This window comes from Rousettus aegyptiacus, unplaced genomic scaffold, assembly GCF_014176215.1.
Source record: "Rousettus aegyptiacus isolate mRouAeg1 unplaced genomic scaffold, mRouAeg1.p scaffold_m13_p_9, whole genome shotgun sequence".
Taxonomy (NCBI): Eukaryota; Metazoa; Chordata; class Mammalia; order Chiroptera; family Pteropodidae; genus Rousettus; species Rousettus aegyptiacus.
Window position 1 is genome coordinate 49,719,605 of NW_023416312.1, and position 17,978 is coordinate 49,737,582.

General features: G+C 34.5%; 1 long non-coding RNA gene across 1 annotated transcript in view; it reads left to right on the forward strand.

Annotated features, from left to right (window-relative positions):
• LOC107497196 overlaps positions 1-17,978 on the forward strand; it is a 75,779-nt gene that overhangs the window by 33,507 nt on the left and 24,294 nt on the right. The window lies entirely within an intron of this gene.

Genomic DNA, 17,978 nt, shown 5'->3' on the forward strand with positions numbered 1-17,978 from the left:
TCTTTTTGGTTACTTTGAGGCTTACATAAATTATCTTGTACTTGTAACTATCTGTTTTAAATTGATAACAAGTTAACTTTAATTACATACAAAAACTCTATACTTTTACTCCACCCCGCACCACACTTCATGTTATTTTAATTAAGGTTTAAGAAGTGCGACGTGAATAGCTCTCAGGTACACCTACTCTTTGCCTTCTTAGGGAAGTCTCTGCCCATATCCATTGAGAATGCCACTTCATTAATGACTGACCCTAAGATTACTACCTGGTCTCTGGTGTGTTGTGATGATATTGCTTGGGACTTCAAGAAGTTCCTGATGGGCCCGGATATTTTCCTACCATCCAACCATCAACATGGAGCCTGATATCCAAGTCTTGCTGTCCCAGGGGCCCAGCTGTACCTAGAGTGCCCCTCCTACCCTTGCTCCTTGGCAGTCACAGAGCTAGCTGCCTTTTGAGGATTTCATTCATGGTGGTGTTTCTTCTAGACCTGTATGGAATACCTGATGTCCAGGAAAACCTCCAGAGACAGAAACAAGTCTAGTCCATTCCAGCCTCCCCTCTTCCAGACCATGGCTTCCTACTAATAAAGTGTGTATATCAGCATAAAAAGGAAAAACAGAACACAATGAGATACTAATTTATGTTCATTAGAATGATTATTACCAAAAGCACAGGAAATAGCAACTATTGGTAAGGAAGTGGATAAACTGGAATCCTTGTACACTTTTGGTGAGAATGTGAAATGGTGCAACCACTGTGGAAAACAGTATGGAGGTTCCTCAAAGAATTAAAAATAAAGTTACAATATGATACTGCAATCTCACATCTGAATATTAATTAGATGGAATTAAAATCAGGATCTTAAAGAGATTTTTGCACACTCATATTTTTTGCAACAACAACCTTAATGTTTATCCATGATTAAATAGATAAAGAAAAAGTGATATAGACATACAATGGAATATTATTTAGCTTTAAAAAAGAGATTACTCCATATGCTACAACATGAATGAAACTTGAAGGCATTACACTAAGTGAAATAAGCCAGTCACAAAAAGACAAATTCTGCATGATTCAACTTATACGAAGGATCTGATGTTGTCTATTGCTTAGAAATGAAAAGTTAATTGATAGTTGCCAGGGGCTGGAGAAAGGGATAAAAGGTGATTTGTTGTTCAATAAGTATAGAGTTTCAGTTTTGCAAGATGAAAAATTTCTAGATATTTTCTGCACAATAAGATCCATATAATTAACACAACTGTATTGTACACTCAAAAGTCATTAATATGGTAAATGCTATGTTGTGTTTTCACCACAGTAAAAATATAGAAATACAATTTATATTTAGGAAACAATAATTATGTAAAACCATAAATTTTACTTTATATATATTCCACTTTCCAGGGTTAACCTATTCTTAATAAATTTAATTATCAAGTACTTAAAGAGCTTTCCTACAAGTAAGTCAGTATTTATTCAGCATTTCTTATATAACATAGACTGAGTAAAACATTTTCTATATGTTTTATATATGTTATTTAATTTTCATTACAATTTTGTAGAATAAGCATTCTTATTTTCATTTGACATGTCGAAAATGAGGCTCAGTAAAATCAAGTGACTTTCCTAAGGTCACACGCTTTCTAATTGATGAAAGAAAGATAGAATATTGAGAAAGAATACAAAACATAGAAACAGAAAATCTGAGTTAAGATAATGATGTCAATCATTAACAGCTGAGGGTTGGTGAGGAGAAAGAAGGCTACAAGTCAGGCTGTCTCCCAACACTTCCGAGCGGAAGTGAGTCGGCATTTCTCCCCTTATGTAACTAAGTGCTCTGTCAGCATGCTTGGGCTCCTATAACTTGGCCTTGTGCCACTATCGTTTAACCTGTGTATATAAAGGCACTACTTCTCTTTTCAGTTGATAATTCATCACTGAACTTCATGTATTTGCCTATGGGTAGTGACTAAGATACCATATCATCTAGCCCTTCCAACAACCTTACATTTCAGATGCAGAACTTATGATATAAAGAGGATAAATAATTATTTCAGATTTACACATCTGTTAATATAAAAACAGGATTCAAACCCAGAGAGTCTGATTTCTGGATTCTATTGCCGAATGGATATAATTTATTTGCCAGTGAAATAATATAGAGAAACTTATGAGATATAGCAAAAGCAGTGCTCAGAGTTAAATTTATAGCTGGAAACACATACATTATAAAAGATGAAAGGTATCAAATAAATAACCTAAAGTTATACCTTAAGAACCTAGAAATAAAAGAGCACACTAATTTCAAAACTAGCATGTTATTTCTATTTTCAAAACACCTTATTTTTGAATTTTTCAAAATAAAAATTAAGTAATTTTAAACTAAAAGCTAAGAAAATGTATTTTTTCTTTTTATTAAGTTCATTGAGATAACATTGGTTAGTAAAATTATATAGGTTTCGAGTGTACAATTCTATGATACATCATCTGTAAATTTGTGTGTTCATCACCCCAAGTCAAATCTTCTTCTATCACTATATTACATACCCCCTTTACCCTTATCTACCTTTTCACTGCCCTCTTTCCCTCTGTAACCACTGAACTATTGTCTCTGTCTATGAGGTTTTGTTAGTTTGTCTTGTTCATTTGTTGTTTTCAGTTTTCTATTCCACGTACGAGTGAAATCATATGATTCTCAACTATATCTGTCTTATTTTCCTTACCATGATTACTTTAAGATCTATCAATGTTGTCATAATGGCAGTATTTAATCTCTTCTTATGGCTGAGTAATATTCCATTGTACATATGTACCGTCTTATTATCCAATCATCTATAGTAGGAGACTTTGATTGTTTCCATGTCTTGGCCACTGTGAATAGTGCTGCAGTGAACATTGAGGTACATATATTTTATGGATAAATGTTTTCAAATTTGAGGGATAGATATGTAAAACGGGGATTGCTTGGATATATGATAATTCTATTCTTAACTTTTTTGAGGGGCCTCCATTTTGTTTTTTATGGTGGTTGTACCAATTTACATTCCCACCAGCAGTGTATGAGAGTTCCTTATACCACATCACCTCTCCAACACTTGTTCTTCCTTGTCTTGTTGATAATAGCTATTCTTACATGTGTGAGGTGATATCTCGTTGTTTTGGTTTGCATTTTCCTTAATAGCTAGTGAAGTTGAACATCTTTTCATATTTCTATTGGCTGTTTGTATGTCTTCTTGGGGGAAGCGTCTGTTCAGGTCTTCTGCTGATTTATAATTTGATTGATTTTTTTTTGTTATTGAGTTGTATGAGTTCTTCGTATATTTTGGATATTAGCCCCTTATCAGAGACATTGCTTACAAATATCTTTTCCCAATCAGTTGGTTGCCTCTTTGTTTTGCTGATTGTTTATTTTACTGTGCAGAAGTTTTTTAGCTTGATATAGTCCCATTCATCTATTTTCACTCTTTCTTCTCTTGCCTTCAAGGTTAAATTCACAAAAACTTCTCTAAAGCAAATAAACAGAAAAATATTTATGGATTGAAAGAATCGACGTAGTTAAAATGGCCATGTTATCCAGAACAATATATAATGTAATCCCCATCAAAACTCCTATGGTACTTTTTTAAAGAAATAAAACAAAAAAAAATCATCATATTTATAGGGAATCACAAAAGACTCCAAAGAGATAAAGCAATCCTGAGGAGAAAAACAAAACAAAACAAAACACAAGACCAGAGATATCATACTGCCTGACTTCAAATTATACTACGAAGCAACAATAACCAAAATATCATGGTACTGGAAACAAAACAAAACAAAACAAAACAAAAGACAAAACAAAACAAAAAAAAACAAAACAACAAAAGACACACAGACCAGTGGAACAGATTGAGAGCCCAGAAATAAACCCACATATATATGGACAAATAATATTTGACAAAGGAGTCAAAAACATACAATGGAGAAAAGATAGCCTCTTCAATAAATAGTTCTGGGAAACCTGGAAAGTCCTGTGCAAACGAATGAAACTATATTTATATCTGTTACCATACACCAAAATTAACTCAAAATGGATCAAAAGCTTAAATATAAGACCTGAAACAATACATTACATAAAAGAAAACAGGTACTAAATTCATGGACCCTGATTTTTCAAAAACTAAAATTTTAATTTGTGCAGAGGCTGTACTCATTTTGACTGTTCGAAAATACATATTTCAGAGAATTAAGAAAAATTTATCTGATTTTAAATTAGAACTAATAGGAATAGGTAGCTATTCAGACAACAGAACCAGAGAACTGTGGTAATTAGAAAGAAATGATATTCATAGAGTGCCTACTACATATCAATTATTGTTCTATGTACTGAAGTTCATCTAGTGAACAAAAGAAACAGGAATGCACATCTTCATGGAATATCCATTCTAATGCATACTATAAATGAACAAACATAAATAAATAAGGTAAATAAAGTATGCAGTATATTCAAAATCTTTAAGCGCTAAGAAGAATAAAATTAAGGAAAGACTATATGAAATGACTCTTTAAGGACAATCTATGAAATGACTGTTTAAGGATAAATCATTTAGGCAGAGGGACCAGCAATTTTAAATAAATTTAATAGCAGCATCAGTGTCATGTTTGATCAAGATTGGAGTAGTGTAGTACCATAATAAGAAATAAAGTTATAGGGTTACAAATTTACAGAGTGAAGCAGTAGCCAGATTAAGTTATTAAGTCATTATAGTGACTCTGATTTTTAGTTTTTGTATGATAAAAAAAAAAAAACATTGGATATTTTATGAGAAATAATATAATATGATTTATGTATTAAAGGAATGACTTTACATATATTTTAGGAATAAACCAAAAAGAAGCTAGTACACAATCAGAGAGATCAATTGGAAGGCTGCAGTAATTCAGGAGATATATGATGGCGACTTGGTCTAGGAAAATAGTAATGGAGATAGTGAGAAGGAGTCAGATGCTTAAAAATTTTGGAGCCTAAAACAGATTTTGTTAATTGTCCAGGTGTGGAGTGTAAGAAAAAAAAGAGGAATCAAGAATTCTGGCCTGATCAACTAGAAAAATGGGGTTTCCATTTATTGATATTAGAAAATCTGCAAAAAAAAAAAAAGCTTTTATGAGGCTAAATTTTGGACACAATAACTTTTAGATATCTCTTTGATGCCTGAGTGGAGATATAAAGTTGTAGATAAGATTCTAGAGTTTCCTGGGAATATCATGGCTTATGATATATATCAAAGAATCATCAGTGTCTTTGCGCAGGCACCTTTATGTCTGTGTTGGCAACTGATTTTGAAGTAATGTGAAGTTGTAGAAATATGGTGATCCTATAGGTTACTATTGACACTTTTAGAAATTTTCGAATACCTTTATTTCTTTGCATCTAATAATGCTTAATACATCTCAGAAATGAATAGAGGAAAACAGAAAATCTATTCATAATGCCAGATTCAGGCACTAAAAATTCTACTCATCTGTCATTTGAAGAACAAAACATTCTACCAATGTGTTTGGAACTGGAGACTACCAGAAGTAGATCCAGATCCAGAAGGAAGGAACTTAATCTTATATACATATTTCAAAGGCCGGATTTATTAATGATATTGCAATAGTATAAGTTTTGCTTGATTCTATAATCTGAGATGTTTCTCTTTCCATTGATACCTGGATCTACACTCTGAGAAGTATTTTGTCTCCTACTATCACTAGTCTCCATTTTTTGAGATGTGAGAAGATGTATTTCCTTTGGAATGCACAAACACATTTGTGTATTTTACTGTTAACAGTCATGTCTTAGGAAAAACTTCCTCAAAACCTTAGTAGCTTTTCCATATATTTTGTTTAATTAATTTCATGTGTAAATAACTATATAAAAATTTTTTCCCCTGGATATACATTTCAAGCCCAATTTATTTTGTGATCTTCTTGCTCCCTTGAAACTCTTTAAACTTGATGACTTGAACCTTAATGTCTTCTGAAGTAACAGACCAGAACAGAAAGATCTTAATATGATCTTTATTTACACAGAAAAAATGAGTTCCTTTGTTTAACTAAAAATTCTCAATGGATCTTTGTTGTTCAAATCCTCTTTCAATTTACCTCCTACTCTTTGAGGTGCAGAAGTGCTCAGATTTTCTAATTCAGTGTGGTCCCAAATTTATGCAATGTTTTCTATCGCATTTGCTATACCCACAAGACAGCTAAGAGTAATATTTCAGGGCCATATATACATAGAATTTTATGTATTTTTATATATAAAATTAGATGTATTTGTTTATAATAGATGGACTGCTATATTGTATGTATTATTTTAGGGATCCAGTCTTGTTCCATGTTGCATCTTCTGTGTTTCTTTAGGACTTTTGAGCCCTCTCTAGCTGGCTTATTTGAAAAGAGAGGTAAGGTGGAGGCACACTGGCCTCTTAAGTGCCTTTGCCCTAAAGTGACACTAATCACTTCCGTTCATGTTTTATCTGCAAGAACTAATTATATTGACCTAGGTAGATTCACAAGCATCTGAGAAGTGTTGTTCATGACTGAGTAGCCACTCCACCATAACAATTTTATTGTATAGAAGGACCATAAATTCTGGTAGGAAGATAGCTTTCTCTGAAACAATGTGTATCAGAAATATGTCCTCTGTCCTTCTCTGGATCATGGTGTACTGATAATTTTAGTTAATTAATAGAATATGGACTCTGGAGCTCAAGACTCTAGGTCACAGAAGTTAGTAAGAAGACTTACCTCTGACCATAGAGTGGATACCTGATATTGAAATAGCAGCTGCCCTGATCTGAATATTCCTTAAAAGACAGAGTGGATTCTCTACATAGGCTACTATCTAAGTACAAGTGAAAAGTGTGCTAACAGCATTGCTTTCACCAGGTCAGTGTATTGTTACTGCTTGTATACAAAACTATCCCCAAATTCAAGATTAGAATTGATTAATAAATTGAAGAAATTATGGGACTAAATGTCTTATCTTCCTATCTTTGACCTCTGATCTTTGGATTATGATCTACACCTTTTATCCCTCAAAACCAAGTAACACTGATTATACCCTACTCCTGGAAAATCAAGCTAATATGCATCCTCCTTAGAAAAGATTATCTGATGATTTTGACATCTTTCCAGTAAAAATTGTTTATGTCTAATTTGAAGACCACTAGAATAAAAAAAAGTACACCAACATAAGAGACTCTCCCTTATTCATATCACTTTTTAAAAATATTTTATTTTATTTTTCAATTACAGTTGGCACACAATATTATAAGTTTCAGGTGTATAACAGTGAGTAGACATTTCTATACCTTACAAAGTGATCACCCTGATAAATCTAGTATCCATCTAACATCATACTTAGTTATTACAATATTATAGACTATATTTCTTATGTTATATTTACATCCTCGTTACAATTTCATAACTAGCAATTTGTATTTCTTAATCCCTTCCCTTTTTCCACTGCCCCCCAATCTGGACACCATCAAAATGTTCTCTGTATCTATGAATTTTTTTCTATTTTGTTTGTTTATTTTGTTTTATAGATTTTACATGTAAGTGAAATTATATGACATTTGTCTTTTTCTGTCTGACTTATTCCACTCAGCACAATACCCTCTAGGTTCATCTATGTTGATGCAGATGGTAAGATTTCACTCTATTTTTTTATGGCTGAATAATATTCCATTGCATAGATAAATGTATGTACCACTTAGTCTTTATCCATTCACCCATTGATGGACACCCAGGTTACCTCCATATCTTAACTGTTGTAAATAATGCTTTAATGAACATATGGATTTACACATCCCTTTGAAATAGTGTTTTGAATTTCTTTGGATAAATACCCAGAAGTGAGATTACTGGGTCCTTCTTTGTCCCTTCTTATGATTTTTGTTTTAAATCTATTTTGTTTGGTATAAGTATTGGTATGACAGCTTCTTTTGGTCATTAGTTTACATTTTCATTAAATATCTTTTTCCATTCCTTTACTTTCAGTTTGTGTCTGTCTTTCAATCTGAAGTGAGTCTCTTGAAGGAAGCATATGCAAGCGGCTTGTTTTCTTATCCACTGAGCCATCCTATCTTTAGGTTGAAGCATGTAATCCATTTATATTTAAAGTACTTGTTGATAGATAAGTATTTATCGCCATTTTATTATTCATATATTTAATCTTATTTTTTCTTCTTCATAAAGAAATCCCTCTAACATTTCTCGTAATATTATTTTGGTGTTGATAACCTCTTTTAACATTTTCTTGTCCAGGAAGCTCAATATCTGTCCTTTGATTCTAAAGGGTAGCTTTGCTGGATAATCTAGGATTTTAAGTCCTTGCTTTTCATCACTTTGAATATTCCCCACCAATTTACTTCTTGCCTGCAAAGTTTCTGTTGAGAAAACCTGGCAGTCTTATGGATGCTCCCTTGTAGATAACTAATTTCTTTTCTCTTGCTACTTTTAAGATTTTCTCTTTGTCTTTAACCTTTGGCATTTTAGTGATGTGTCTTGGTGTAGGCCTCTTTGGGCTCATGTTATTTTGGATTCTCTGCATTTTCTGGGCTTGTATGTCCATTTTATTTTCCAGATTAGGAAAGTTTTCAGTCATTATTTCTTCAAATATGTTTTTAATTCCTTGCTTTCTCTCTTCTGCTTCTGGTATCCCTATATTATCAATGATATTATGCTTGATATTGTCTCAGAAGCCTCTTATACTATTCTCATTTTTCTTCGGCTTCTTTTTTCTTTTTACTGTTCTGATTGGGTATTTTCTGCTACCTTATTTTCAAAATCGCTGATCCAATCCTCTGCTTCATCAAATCTCTGTTAATTTCCTCTGATGTGTTCTTCATTTTAGCTATTGTATTTTTCATTTCTGCCTGGATTTAACTATGTTTTCTATATCTATTTTAATGTTTTCTATTTTTTTATTAACACCCTCACTGAGTTCATCTACTCTTCCCCTCAATTCACTGAGCATACTTATAACAAGTGTTTTGAACTCTGCATCTGGTAGTTTTCTTGTCTCTATTTTGTTTAATTCTTTGTTTAGTTCTTTGTTTTGTTCTTTCATGTGGGACATGTTCCTTCATCTTCCCATGTTGGCTGCCTCTGTTTGTTTCTATGTATTAGATAGAGCTGCTATGTCTCCTGGTCTTAGTAGGGTGGCCTTACAGAGTAGGTGTCCTGTGAGACACAGTGGCACAGTCTCCCTGGTCACCTAAACTGGGTACTCCAAGTGTATCCCTCATATGGGTTGAGTGTATCTTCCTGTTATTGTTGAGCCTTGGTTGCTGTTTGCACATCAATGAGAGGGATTGACCCTAGGGCTGGTTGGATGTGAGGACTAACCATGACCAGTGGAGGAGATTTTGTGCAGGAGCTGACCCTATAGAACATGATTCACTTTAGCAAGGCTCTGGTGCCTGCCCAGTCTACCCTCTGGGTATGTTGTCCTTGGATGTGGCGCTCCAGTGTGGCCCAAAACAGGCCACCCAAAGTGCTGGTGTCCTGTGTGGGGCCACCTGGCGTGAGCCACCAAACAATCCACAGATGACTGTCACCTGCACAAGGCTTGGAGGTGCCTTGAGAGGCCAAGTAATGAACCAAGGCCAGTTGTTGCTAGTGCCAGGCTTGGGACTGCTCAACAAGAGATATAGGGCATGCTGAGGCTAGACGATGCTTACTTAGTTTTCGTGAACCTTTGAGAGATTTTAGAGAAGTCTGCAGCATGAGCCAAGACAGACCATTTGAATGCAAAAGCCACTAGAAGAGGCTGGGGTAGGCCCACAAGTTGGATGGGGCTGGATCTCAGGTAATCACCAGGGTGGGCCAACCTGTTGCAGCCAGGTTGATGGAGACTCAGATATGGTGGCTACCTGCATCTGCAATTGGGTAGGGGAAGGGCTCAACAAAGAAACAATGGCTTCTGCCAGCACTTCTGTCTAGGAGAAATCTGTCCCTCCAACTCTTGTCCTGAAGCCAGACAACTCAGTTACTCCCTATATGTCCCTAGCACCCCCAAAACTGATGTTCTACCGCTGGAGCTCAGAGAAAATGAGTTCATTGGTGAGTAATTCAGTATGTGGGCCTCTAAAGAGGCAGCCCTCTCACTCAGTCAGCCACAGTATTTGCTGGTTTTCACAGCTAGAGGTTGTGGAGACTTCTCTTCCGAACACTGAAAGCCTGGGCTGGGGAGCCCAATGTGGGACTGAGACCCCTCACTCCTTCAGGAGAAGCTATATAACCCAGACTTTCTCTCCGTTCTCAACTGCCATGTTGGGGTATGGAATCAGACTGTTCTGTGTCTCTGCCCCTTCTACTGGTCTTGAGGTGGCCTCTCAAGTATCCTCAGTTATAGGACTTCTTTTCACTGAGATTTCAAGTGAGTCTTAATGATGGTTGTTCTGTAGTTTAGTTGTAATTTAGATCTGTTTGCGAGAAGAGGTAAGTGCAGCATTTACTTACTCTGCCATCTTGACTGGAATGACACCCAGTCTTAATTATTGTAGATTTGCAATAAGTTTTGAAATCAGGAAGTGAGTCTTTCAATTTTATCTTATTTTTTTCGAAGTGTTTTTGGCTGTTTTTGGTCCCTCACATTTTCATTTGGATTTTAGGATTATCTTGCCAATTTCTGGCAAGAAAAAAATCTGGGATTTTAATAGCGATGCTGTTGAATCTGTACATAAATATGGGTATATTGTTATCTTAAAATATTAACTATCTTAATTCCTGAATTTGGGATATCTTTCCCTTTCTTTAGATCTTATATAATTTCTTTTATTGATGATACATATTACTATGTGTGCAAATCTTGCACCACTTTCGTTAAATTCATTCTTAAATATTCTATTGTATTCTAGTCTATCTTTTATTTTATTGTTCATTGCCAGTATATAACTATTTAATTGATTTTTATATGACGATCTTATATTTTTTATACTTTCGAATTCATTCACTGGCTCAAATAAGGTTTAGTGAATGCATTAGGATTTTCTTAGGCAGTCATTCAAAATGCATTCCTTAGGATGTCATGTGCAAATATTAGTCTTGTGTCTATCTTTACCAACCAGATAATTCTTGTTTTGGTTCTTTTTTTGTTTGTTTTGTTTGTACTCATTTTTCTTTCCTAAAGGTTATCCTGGCCAAAACCTTGAGTACAATGTTGAATAAAAGTGGTTGCAGCAGAAATCATTGACTTATGACTAATTTAGGGGAAAATTTTAGTCTTACATTGTTTAGTATCATCTTAGTTATGACTTTTTAATAGATGTCCTTCATCGAGTTAAGGAAATTCCCTTCTATTCCTAGTTTTTCTAAATCATAAATGTATGTTTGACTCATTTAATACTTTTTCTGCATCTATTGAGATGATGTGTTTTTTGTCTTTTATTCTATTAATATGGATATCGTATTGACTATTTTAGGATGCTAAAAAACCTTGGATTCATCAGATAAATCTTCTTAGTTATCGTACATAATATTTTCTATTAATATTTTTGTTGATCTGGTTGGCTAATATATTTTTTTATTTTTTTAATTTTAAATTACAGTTGACGTTGAATATTATTTTATATTAGTTTCAGGTATACAGTATAATCATTAGATATTTATGTAATTTGCAAAGCGATTCCTCCTGATTAGTCTAGTACCCACCTGGCACTATACATAGTTATTACAATATTATTGACTATATTCTCTATGCTGTATATTACATCACTGCGACTGTTTTGTAACTTCTAGTTTGTACTTCTTAATCTCCTCATCTGTTTCACCCAGACCTCCCAACCCCTCTCCATTCTAGCAAACATTATGTTATTCTCTCTACCTAAAAGTCTGTTTCTGTTTAGTTTGTTCATTTATTTAGTTCTTTAGATTGCACATATAAGTGATATCATATGGCATTTGTCTTTTTCTGTCTATCTTATTTCACTTAGCATAATACCCTCAAATTCCATCTATGTTGTCGCAAATGGTAAGTTTTCATTCTTTTTCATGTCTAAGTAGTATTCCTTTGGATATATGTACCACTTTTTTTTTTTAAATATACAATAGCTTGTTGAGGGGTGCTTAGGTTGCTTCCATGTCTTGACTATTGTAAATAATGCTGCAATAAGCATAAAGGTGTATATATATCGTAGTGTTTTGGATTTCTTCAGACAAATACTCAAAAGTGGAATTGCTGGGTTATACAATAGTTCTATTTTTAATTTTTTGAGAAACCTCCAAATTGTTTTCCATATTGGCTGTACCAATTTTCAATCCAACTAAGTGCACAAAGGTTCTCTTCTTTCCACATCCTCACCAATGTGTCTTGTTTTTTGATTTATTGATGATAGCTATTCTGATAGGTTTGATTTGACATCTCATTGTGGTTTGAATTTGCATTTCTCTGATGATTAGTGATGTTGAGCTCTTTTCTTATGTCTATTAGCCATCCGTTTATCTTTGGAGAAATGTCTATTCAGGTCCACTGCCCATTTTTTAATTGGATTGTTTGTTTTTATGGTGTTGAGTTGTAGGAGTTCTTTATACATTTTGGATATAAACCCCTTATCAGATGTATCATTGGTAAATATATTCTCCAATTCAGTAGGTTGTCTTTCATTTTGTTGATAGTTTCCTTTACAGTGCAAAATCTTTTCAGTTTGATATAGTCCCATTTTTCTCTCTTTGTTTTCCTAGCCTGAGGAGATATATCAGAAAAAAAAATATTATTAATAGCAGTATCAGAGAGCTTACTGCCTATGTTTTCATCTGGGAATTTTATGGTTTCAGGTCTTACATTTAAGTCTGTAATCCATTTTGAGTTTATTCTTGTATATGGTGTAAGAAGGTGATCCAGTTTCACTTTTCTGTATGTATTTATTCAGTATTCCCAACACCATTTATTAAATAAACTGCCTTTACTCCATTGTATATTTTTGCCTTTTTTGTCATAGATTAGGTGACCATGTACATGTGGGTTTGTTTTTGTGCTCTCTGTTTTATTCCATTAATCTGTTTCTGTTTTTATGCCAGCACCATACTGTTTTGATAACTATAGCCTTGTGGTATAGTTAGATGTTATATAGCATGACACCTTCAGCTTTGTTCTTCTTTCTCAAGAATGCTATAGCTATTCAGGGTCTTTTGAAGTTTCATATAAATTTTAGAATTATTTGTTAGATTTCTGTGAACAATGTCATTGGTATTTTGATAGGGATTGCACTGAATCTACAGATTTCTCTGGGTAGTATGGATATTTTAATTATGCTGATTTTTTTTCTATCCAACACCATTGTATATGCTTTCCTTTATTTGTATTTTCTTCAATTTCTTTTTTCAATGACATAATTTTCCCAGTGTAGGTCTTTCTTCTCCTTGGTTAAATTTTTTCGTATGTATTTTATTGTTATCGATGCAATTATAAATAGGATTGTTTCCTTGATTTCTCTTTTTGATAATTTATCATCGTATGTAAAAATGCAACCAACTTCTGAATATTAATTTTGTATCTTGCTACTTTACTAAATTCATTTATCAGTTCTAACAGTTTGTGTGTGTGTGTGTGTGTGTGTGTGTGTGTGTGTGTGTGTGTGTGTGTATGGAATCTTTAAGGTTCTTTATATATGGTATCATATCATCTGCAAATAATGACAACTTTAATTTTTTCTTTCAAATTTGGATGCCATTTTTTCCTAGTGTGGACATCCTTTTCTCATTCCTGACCTTAAGGAAAACACTTTTATCTTTTCCTTGTTGAGTGTGATGTTATCTGTGAGTTTGCCATATATGCCTTTTATTATGTTGAGATATATTCCTTCCTATTTCCACTTTGCTGAAACTTTTTATCATAAATGAATACTGGATTTGTGAAATGACTTTTTTGCATTTGATTTGATCTTATAATTTTTATCCCTCAAATTTTTTATGTAGTGTACCACATTTATTGATTTGTGGATATTGTCCAATCCAGCATACCAGGAATAAATCTCACTTGATAATGATGTATGATTTTTAAAAACGAATTGCTACATTTGATTTGCCAATATTTTATTGAGAGTTTTTGCATTTATGTTCATCAGGTATATTGGCATATAATTTTTTTTCTGTATTTTTTTTTGTCTGGTTTTGAACTTAGGGTAATGCTAGACTCATAAAATTAGCTTTGTTGTTGTCCCTTCTCTTGAAATTTTTGGAATAGCTTGAGAAGTATAGGTGTTCATTCTTCTTTGAATGTTTGGTAATATTCACCTGTGAAGTCATCCAGTCCAGGACTTTTGTTTTTGGGGAATTTTAAAAAATTATTTATTTAAATTAGTTTCAAGTATGCAGTACATTGGTTAGACATCTATATAGTTTGTAAAACGATCCCCCCAATTGCTCCCTCTCTCCCCTGATCTTCCACCTAGTCAACATAGTAATGCTAACTGTATTCCCTATGCCGTGCTCCCCGTTCTCATGACCATTCATCACCTACTAATTTGAAGTACTTTACCCTTCACCCCATTCTCCAAGTCCACACAAACCCCCTCACCCTGTCCATCACCAAATTGTCCACTATATTTATGAGTCTGTTTTGATTAGTTTGTTATTTTTATTCCTTAGGTTCTGCATATAAGTGAAATCATATAGTGTTTATCTTTCTCTGACTTAAATACCTTCTAGGTCCATCAAAAGTATGTTTTTCCATCCTCTTCCTTTTAGTCTGTGTGTGTCTTTTAATCTGAAGTGAGTCTTTTGTAGCCGGCATATGTAAGGGGCTTGTTTTGTTATCCATTTAGCCACCCTATCCTTTGGTTGGAGCACTTAATTCTTTTCCATTTAAGGTATTTATTGATAAGAATGTAGTTGTTATCATTCTTTATTTTTGTTTTTGATACATGTTTTTTCTTCTTAAAGAAGTTCTTCCAACATTTCCTGTAACCTTGGCTTGGTGGTGATAAATCCCTTTAGCTTATTTTTGTCTTGGTAGCTCTTTATCTGTCCTTCAACTCAAAATAATAGCTTTGCTAGTTAAAATATCCTTTGTTGTAGATCCTGGGTCTTCATCATGCTGAATAATTTTTGCCAAACCCTCTTTTCTTGCATAGTTTTTTTTTTTTTTTTGAGAAATCACCTGCCAGTCTTATGGGTGTTCCTTTATAGATAACTATCTGTTTCTCTCTTGCTGCTTTTAAGATTCTTTCTTTGTGTTTAACCTTTGGCATTTTAATTATGATGTGTCAACGTGGGCCTGTTTGTATCCCTGGTTTTGGGGATTCTCTGAGCTTCCTGGGGCTTTATGTCCATTTCCTTCACCGAGTTAGGAAAGTTTTCCATCATTATTTCTTCAAACAACTGTTTAACATCTTGATTTTCTTCAGTTACACCGATCGGATGGATATTTGGACCCTTAATAGTGTCCCATATGTCCTTTAAATTATTTTTAAAGTCTTGGCATCTTATCTCTTGCCATTCTGATTGAGTGTCCTTCACTTTCTCATCCACGAGATAAGGCATTTAATCCTTTTCTTTATTCACTCTGTTTATTCCTTGTTTATTCCATTTAATATACTTCTCATCTCAGATAATGTGTTCTTCATTTCAGACTGGTTCCCTTTTATAATTGCCATTTCCATTTTTATCTCTTTATTAAAGTTCTCTACACTTCCCAAAAGTTCATTGAGCATCTTTATAACCAATGTTTTCAACTCTTCATCTGTTAGATTACTTGACTCCATTATATCTGGATCTCTGTTCTGTTCTCTCATATGGTTTCTGCTTCTTTGTCTTCCCATTTTTGCTGACTTTTTGTGTCTGTTTCTATGTACTAAGCAAAGCTCCTAAGTCTCCTGGTCTTATTAGTGTGGATTTCTGTAGTAGATGTTCAGTGACATAGTCCTGAGAGGGGTTCAGCTGCAGGCCAAACTTAACCTAAGCCTCTACCCCTCCGGGGCCATCCGTTAAGTTTCAGCAAGCAATCCACAGATACTATGCTTATAGTTGCTTCAAAAGGCCACATCAGAAACCAAGGCCAGCTGTCTCCAGTGTAAGCCTAGACACTGTTCAGCAAGGAGCACCTGACTTGCTGAGGATATACTTGGATGTGGTTTGGGTGGGTCCGTGAGTTGGGGTACGCGGGGTTTCAGGGAATCCTCTAGGCAGAGCAACCTCTGTTATCCAGTTAGATAACTTCATGACTGTGGTGGCACCGTGTCCGGCACACTGAGACAGGGGAGGGTTCAATAGGGAAAAATGGATACCACCGCATTCCTGTACAGAGTAAGTCTCACCTCGGCCCTCACTTTGACAATGTCTACCTATGAGCCCCTGGTGCCCCCTGTGCACAGCCTAATTGGCACTGGTGCTCAGAACAAAAAGGTCCATCACCATGAAAACCTGCTTGCGCACGCAGCTCCTTTAAGAGGCTTCTACTGCTGCCTCAGCCTCCATCTCATTCAGCAACTCGACCCTGGTCAGTCCCATGTCCTCGCCACATTCTAGCTTCTGCCATTGCAGGGTGATTTCTTGGATTTTTTCCTAGTTGTTTGGCTTGTTCATCTAGATCCCAGGTGATTTTTCCTTGCTGCTTGTTCCTTGTTTCCTTCACAACTTTGATTTGGTTGTCAGAGGGATGAACAGAGCTTCTATCATCTATGCCATTTATTTATCCTCCCTTTTTTGGGAGTTTTTTGATTACTAACTTGATTTCATAAGTAGTAATCAGTACAGATTTTCTGTTTCTTTTTCATTCACTTTTGGAAGATTGTATGTGTCTATGAATTTATTTATTTCTTCCAGGTTGTTAAATTTGTTGGTATATAATTGTTTGTAGTATTTCTTATAATCTTTTGTGCTTTGATGGTGCTGATTGTCATGTTTCCTCTTTTTCTGGTTTTATTTATTTGGATCCTCTCACTTTTTTTTATGAGCCTAGTTAAAAGTTTATTAATTTTGATTATCTTTTAAAGAACTGTTTCTCGGTTTCATTAATCTTTTGTATTTTTTTAGACTCTACTTTATTTATCTCCACTCTGATTTTTATTGTTTTTTTTTTCCTTCTAGTCATTTTGAGCTTTGTTTACTGTTCTTTCTTTCTTTCTTTCTTTCTTTCTTTCTTTCTTTCTTTCTTTCTTTCTTCCTTCCTTCCTTCCTTCCTTCCTTCCTTCCTTCCTTCCTTCCTTCCTTCCTTCCTTCCTTCCTTCCTTCTTCTTCTTCTTCTTCTTCTTCTTCTTCTTCTTCCTTCTTCTTCTTCTTCTTCTTCTTCTTCTTCTTCTTCTTCTTCTTCTTCCTCCTTCTCCTCCTCCTCCTCCTCTTCCTCCTCCTCCTCCTTCTCCTCCTCCTCCATTTCCTTCCTCCTTCCTCTTTCCTTCTTCTTTCTTTTTCTTCTTTCTTCTTCTTTTCTTTCTTCTTCTTTTTAATGAAGTCTGTCCAACATTTCTTGTAATACTGGGTTGGTGGTAATGAACTCTTTTAGCTCGCTCTTGTTTAGAAAGCTCTTTATCTGTTCTTCAGTTCTAAGTGATAGGTTTGCTGGGCAGAGTAATCTTGGTTGAAGGTCCTTGCTTTTCATCACATTGAATATTTCCTGCCAATTCCTTCTGGCCTGCAAAGTCTTTATTGAGACATCAGCTGACAGTCTTCTGAAGGTACCTTTTAAAATAACTATCTGCCTTTCTCTTGCTGCTTTTAGAATTCTCTTTAACATTTAGTATTTTAATCATGACGTGTCTTGATGTGGCCTTTTTGGATTCATCATGTTCGAGGCTCTCTGCACTTCCTGAGCTTATATGTCTATTTCCTTCAGAAAGTTAAAGAAGTTTACTGCCATTTCTTTCAGATAGTTTTTCAATTTCATTCTGTCTCTCTTCTCTTTCTGGTACCCTTATATGGGAATGATATATACTTAATGTTGTCCCAGAGGCATCTTAAATTATCCTCTCTCTTTTGGATGATTTTTTTTTGTCACTGTTTTGATTGG